The sequence below is a fragment of the Pyxicephalus adspersus genome, chromosome 2 (assembly GCF_032062135.1).
Source record: "Pyxicephalus adspersus chromosome 2, UCB_Pads_2.0, whole genome shotgun sequence".
NCBI classification, from domain to species: domain Eukaryota; kingdom Metazoa; phylum Chordata; class Amphibia; order Anura; family Pyxicephalidae; genus Pyxicephalus; species Pyxicephalus adspersus.
The window spans coordinates 158254838-158262120 of record NC_092859.1 but is presented as its reverse complement, the minus strand read 5'-3'; positions in this window follow the sequence as shown (position 1 = coordinate 158262120).

Sequence of the window (7283 nt, the reverse complement as noted above, 5' to 3'; positions counted from 1 at the left end):
TTTAAAGGTCTACTTTAAATAGCAGATCACTGATCAATTTTTTTTAATATTTGGGGTGTTTGACCTTAAAGTGAACGCGTGTTAAGAAAACACTGAAAAACGAGCACATCCAACATGCTGCATGTCCGTCGTATTTCTTGCAGTGCACCCAGAGCCAAAATAGGAAATAGCAACCAGCTCTTGAGGTCACCGCACATGGCTTTCCCATTGGATCAAAGTAACAGCCAAAGTGACGGTGTAGAAGAAGTCAGCCATTGTAAACTCCATACTTCCTTGCTACGGGATGGCCTGCTTTCTCCCGTGTCTCACTGTTGGCCCATCACAACAATGGGCAACCATAATGGCAACATGGTGGCACTGGAGAGATTGCCAAGAAAAGATTGTGCAGCCATTAAAGGCAGCTGCTATTGGAAAGAAATGGCACCACCATTGGGCCTAATACATTTAAGCTTTCCAAGACTGGATTACCCAGGTTCTCCCATGATAGTCTATCTTCTCCAGTCTTGGAGAGTTTTAATAAATCAGGCCTATTATGTCCACAAGTTTCCTTTTGTATTTCCATTTCTCCGATTTGCCCAGCAGTCTTTATCTTTTGGTAATGCTGGGAAGCTCGGCTCATATAGCGCAGTTGTGTAAATTCCCTCAAATTACAAGCAGCCTCCAGTGACGTGCATAGATTTCATCTACTAAGACTTGGCCTCTGAATATGTTGATGATATCGCTGGAGAGGGAACTTCTATATATAAATAGAGATTTCCACAGCACAGAGATTCCGCAGTGTGCATGTAATATCTTCTGGATATGATATGGAAATGTTTACCATAAAGATATAAGTGTGCAATCGAGTCACATACATTAAATGACCTGGAACATAAGGGAATTCATAGTTTTCATATGGGATGTTTGTTCCTAATTTGTTCATATTTAACTCTGTCTCTTGGTTTTTCTCCATGCAATAGTGTTGCAAGAAGATAACTCCGAATATATTGTTCCTTCCCCCCTTATTAACATGCTAATAATTGTGGGGTTTTTCTTGTTTGTTTTTAATTATTGCTTTTTAATGTTTGTTTTCATCACATACCTTACATATCAGTGACCTCAACATTGGGTCTCTGTGTTTCCAATACAGGCGAATCATAGCAGGAAGAGGGACTGGCATGGAGCCCTAAATGGCTTTTTGGGAACTTTACAGCACCCTGGCTCCTTATCCCCTTCAATTTGCCCTTAACCTTGATGTTGATACTTGGGGGCATGTATGCAAATATAAAATGCTTTATCGGTGGCTCTCAGTTTCTCAACCAGGGTTTTGTGGAACCACATGGCTCCTCCAGGGATTGCTGGGGGTTCCTTGAGCAATGAGCAGTTTGTGCCCCTCATGGGATATTTAACTGACACCAATGATCTTTTTGGCTTTCTGTAAGGGTGACATTCTTCCCAATAGCCAGCTGTGGATATAGTAATTATAGAAGGGATTCCCTGAGGACCTGAAAGTTATTTTAAGGGGTTACCCTATAATAAAAAGTTGGAGAAACTCTGATGTAGAGGTGTGGAAGTTCCTAGGCAGACTGTCATAGGTAATCCCCTCATGTAATGCTAAACCTTCACTGAAAGCACTGAAATCCAGTGAGAGGGGTGGCCCAGTTACAGTCCAATTGGGTTGGCCAGATATAGAGTCAACTTTCTTGAAATATTTAACATGGAGAACACATTCTTGAAATATTGTTTGGGTCTTAAAGAACCCCTGCAAGATTTACTAACTACAAAGCTTACAGTATATAGGTGTGGTGGGCAATAGGAAGAGTTCTTCCTACATTGCTGGACATTGGGACCCTTACAGATTGCCAAAAAGACCATTGGGGTCACTTATACTGACCTGAGAGGTGCAAACTGCTCATTGCTCAAGGAACCCCCGACAACCTCTGGAGGAACCCTGGGATTCCATGGAACCCTGGTTGAGATTGGTCTAGATGATGCTAGGTGTCCTCCAGTATGTGTGGCTGCTATATGACTTTGCAGGATTTAGGAGAAAGTTGCAGTTCAGCTTTATTAGTTTCTAAAATTACCAGCGATTGTTTTCTGAATTTTCTATCCCATCCTTGCTGCATCCTCTTGAATCTACACTTGGATCACCATCAATGCTTAAACCTTCCTTCTGGGCATCTTCATCTGGGCTCAATTAGAGGAAATTAGAGTGGTTTTTAGGCTTATTTTGTATTTGTGTAGCTTTATAAACTGATATATTTGTATTATTATTTATTTTACAAAGCCTTATAATTCAGTTTTCCTATAAATACTTCTCATTCCTCCCAGCAATGCCTTCTCCTTCTCAATGAACTTTGCTCCGTGGCCTTCTAGGACAGTTGCCACATGAGAATTTTCTCAGCCGGCTTCCTTTTCTGAAGAATCTTCAATTATTCTTGTAGAAAAGCAATTTGTTATGAATCCAAATTGTGAATTGCCACTCCATAAGGATGACTTGAGATTCCTAATTGTATATGTAGAATAAGAAGCTGCTGCCTGGAGGTAACTTCTGGAATGGTGAAGGTGCTTCTTCCAGTGTGAAGATCTCCAAGGAGCGGGGACAGGTAAGTATAAGAACCTGGGGGGGCAGCAGGGATCAGGTGATTGCTACTAATGAGTAGTGTTGGAGTTTGAATTCGGGTTGTCCTTATATTCGACCCAAATATGGCTGTTCAAATTCGGATAGACCCAACCTGAAAAACATGGGATTCAACAGCCCAAATTCGTGTAAAAAATGTGTTAACAAAAAAATTAATGTTAAAGTAATTTATTGAATGTGTGTGATTTGTGTAACTATCTTTTATTTTTTTACAGGTTATCCCACAGTGACAGGATGATTCCTGTCAGTGTGGGATCCCCGGGCACTAGAGGTTAAATGGGGACAAGTTTCCCCATTCATCACTTCTAGTGCTCTGAGATTGGCTGAGGAAAGGTAAACCCTGATGACAGCTCAAGCGTCAAAAATAAATCATTGTTCCATGCCGGAAACCCTTGAACCAATCTTTAATAGGCATTGAAATACTTCTAATTTTTAATCTTACACTTATCCTTGAGGTTAATGAATCATTTAAACATACTTAGGGAAGCACTGGGAAGGCTAGTTTGTTAGATATGCTGTTTGTTCTCAGGAAACTGATCTACTATGGCATTGATGTGCTTTTTCAATTTTAAACATTTATAGAGACAGCATTGGCCATCATAGGGGTTTCTCAGAGCAGCAACCTGAGTAAAGAGAGAGATCATGTGCTGGCATCCTTGTAAGTACATCATTTGCTGGACACAAGAATCAGCCCGACAGGAGAACTCACCGGATGCCATATCCCCCCAGTCAGCCTTGGGAGGGTAGTTGCACCGCCCCTGCACACGGTTGCCCCCAGGGCTTCTGTGCATAAGGTATAACATCTGAAGAAGGACTGCAGAGGACTGGAAGTCTACAAATAATGCAGTACAAAAGATTCCAGCAGAGGCAAATCCAGAATACAAGGCCAGAGGTCCTTCATGGGTGATCAGACGAGGTAGCCGAGGGTAAAGACAAAGCAGAATCGGGGTCACAGGCACAAGGTCGGTTCAGGCAGAATACAGTCACAGGCCCAGGAAACAGGAAAAGCCAGCAACAGTAAATCTAACAAATAACACAACAGCAGCAGATCAGCCCAGCATACCACTACAACAGGCCACTGGTGACTGGGAGCAGAGAGGCTATAAAGCGCCAGCAGCCAATGGCAGGATGAAGCCAGGGACTAATCTGCTCCTAAATCCAATTTAGCTATGCACAGCCTCAGAGTATGTGCTGGGGATGCTAGGAAGATACATCTCAGGCTGCACAGCTAAAGAGAAGCCGGGGATGCTGCTAGCTGCAGAGCAACTAATTCCTTGATATCCTTTCTGCTGCAAGAGACGCTGAGAATAAACAGGGTGTGGTATACTGCGGTGGTGTACAGTGCATAAGTGTATCCTAACTATTATATTTTTTTCTTTAGAAATGCTGCCTGTGTTTATTTAATGCTGGAACATAAAATAAAGGTTCTTGTGGCCAGTGTAGCATTATTTCACCTTGAGAGTAAAAAAAAACCCAGAAAATGATGCAAGTACTTTAATATCATTAATATATCAGGAACTGAGGGGGGCATCTGAATATAAAGAATGAACAACATGAATGAATAATTGTTGCATTGTAATATTTCTTTATATCGCAGATTCCCCATTCAGTTTCCACTGCCATGGCAGCTGTTTTGTAGAAAGCATTAAAAAAGCAGCAGCAACAAAATGACCTAATCTGATCCGCCGGTGCTGAGTGGCTGGCTCGCCGCATGACATTAACCTCTGCTTCAAAATCTCCATTTTCTCATCTGTTCTTTGGAAATGATTGTTGCACCTTTCTACTACTTTGTATGTAACCCTTTCCAATGAAAATCTTACCTTCCAAAAAAATTACTGTTCATTTCTTGATTTTAGCATTCTGCAAATAAAGAAGCAAAAGAGTTAATTGCATGCAAGCAGGCATATGCGTGGCTGAACAAGTGGTTGTATGCGGCACGCTGATTCTTTTTCCAGTGTTTGGCAGAATTATTTTTTTGATTGCAAAGCCTTAAGATTTTTGCTGCTGCTCTCATTCAAAGGTTATAATCTCACCAAGAACCAGCCTACATTCCTATGTGTTAAAAGACTAAAGCTACTTAAAGTGCAAGGTTTAGGCTGCAACATAAAAGAAAATAGCAATGGCAAGTTATTATTTAGTAAATTCATCGCTGGGTAGGTGCCAGTGCATTATGATCCATCCTACAGCATTACGTGCCGGATTCTATTCATAAAAGTATTCTAAGAAGAAACCATTTGAATGATTGTTCATAAACGCCACCAATTAATTCAGCTTGGCAATCATTAATGCATTTTCAAATGTATTTTAATGCAATTAGTGACGCTGCTTGCATCTGACCTGGTATCAGGCTTCCAGTGCAGCAGGGTTAGAAAGTAAGAGAAAGAAGCAGTACCAGGAAGCAGTTAGCTTACAATGACAAGGAGCGTGCCAATGTTATGCTTCTTACTGTCCAGTCCCAGGCTAGGGTAGGGACAGGTGCAGAGTCGGGCAAGCTGGGCAAACTGGGCTCTAATTGGCAGAACGGCGGCAGCTAAGCTACCAGTGCCCTGTGTATGATTGACAGGTGGCTCCATCACTTGGTGTCCATAGTTGAGCACTCAGAGCTATGTGGCTTTGACAACAGACTCATCTCTGGTCTCAGAAGTCTGAAGTTTCCAGTTCTTTTTCTGAGATGTGAGTTGGTGCATTAAGCCATGAATAAAATCCAAGCGGTACCAGGCATTCAGGCAACCTTGGACCTGCTTACAGCGCCATGGAGAAGAGCTGCTCCCCGGTCATGGACTGTGACACTGGTGGGGGAGTTTCCTCGTGTTCTGGTAAACACATTAGCCTAGATTAGTTTTTGTGACTGGTTTTATGTACACATCACTCCCTTATGTTGGCTGGCCAGACTCGAAATTAAAAATGATGTCATACAGTAAATAAAGTTGAATTTTCAGGCAGGCATTGAGCCACAAACAGATCTCAGGCTGCCCAGAATCATTAAAGAAGTATTCAAAATACAAAAAGTCATCAGGAGGTCATTTCCCTGGCTCCTAGTGACTTTCTGTTCAATGATTTCACTGCACAGGGTATGGGCTATGTAGTGTGGAGCTGGCCTTATTCCTGGACCACCAGCAATAGACCAAGATGGTGGGCACAATGTTGTGTTACCAACGGCCAAGGAGTATTGCGGTGGAATTGGAAGAGTCAGCAGTAAGGAGGTTGGCTCCGGGGGATGCAGTGGTGGGATTCTGGATCTGTCATTGCTGAAGGGTGCTCAGAAAATGTTAGGTGCGTGCCGTGCATGCTCGCCAACCTTGGCACCAAGCTCACCCACACCAACCTGTCATGATACGTTCCTGGCCATGCCCATTGTCCAACTCGTTCCCTTTGGCCGTCTGGCTCCATAGGTCCAGCACAGTGTTAATATGAGTCTTGGACTCAAAGCATCTTATGTCTCCAATCTCAAGTTTCAGAATTAAAAAACGCTCCGTGCCAGCATTTTTGTTCGTGCAGAAACCTAAGTTCTGGTTCCTGAAAAGACATTAAGGAGCGAGGAATTTGGCTATTTTCTGCTCATTCCATGATTCTTTATTGAAAGGCGAGAGTACATTCTCTAACACAAAGGAAGGTAGAGCAGTAAGCAGATGATTCATGCCGCCTCCTGCTGCACTGTGCAGATTGTGTTTCCAAGCTTTGCAAGTGGATATAATCAGGCGAGCAGGAAGAGGCCTGTGTACCGGCAGGCAGCAGATTGAGACTGCTCAGGAGTCACCAGAAGTTAACAGTGAATAAAAAGGCTCCAAATTTTAAAGCTGAACTCCATGATATGCAAATATTCTCTATACACAAAAGCCAGGAGTATTCTTGGTTCAATCTTGGTGTTTATCTTCCAGATCTGTTCAGTAACCCAACTTTACCAGTGCAGAGCTGCCTTCCGGTTACTTCTCTCTCCTGGGGCACTGGGTTCTCACATAATGGATTGGTACCTCAGTGGTTTTTGGGGATTATATTTGAAGGTTTTTGATTTCAGCTTTAATGCTGTAGATTTATTGCTTTTGTTTACTCTGATTATGAATATATAAAGTATGTAAAGATTCTGTTTTAGTCCTTTTAGTATAATTTAATTTATATGGTCAGCCTTCTGTCTGTTTCATATTTCTTCACTGGTTTAGAATCTGCCCCTGTTTATTACTTAATACATAACTTCAAAGAGCCCTTTTTTGCTGGACATACACTCTAAATATATTTATAATGGAGCATACATTGCTGAACCTGCCTGTTTGATGGGTTACATAATAATTTGGAAAGGATATATAACCATGGTTGTTTTCATAGACAACACTTAAATGGCAAGTTCTTAAAAAAAACAGTTTAAATATTGGATTAATTAACCCAGCATCCTAGCTTTGTCTGCCTAGAAATGCCTACTGGACACCCAAGTGTCCATCCAGGTATAGTCACCCACTACTGTCCACCTAGGTAAACCCAGACATTACCCTAGCTTTGTGCAATTAGGTACAGCCACCCACCACCCCAGCTATGTCCACCTAGGTACAGCCACCCACCACCCCAGCCCTGTCCACCTAGGTACAGCCACCCACCACCCTAGCCTTGTCCACCTAGGTACAGCCACCCACCACCCTAGCCTTGTCCACCTAGGTACAGCCACCCACCACCC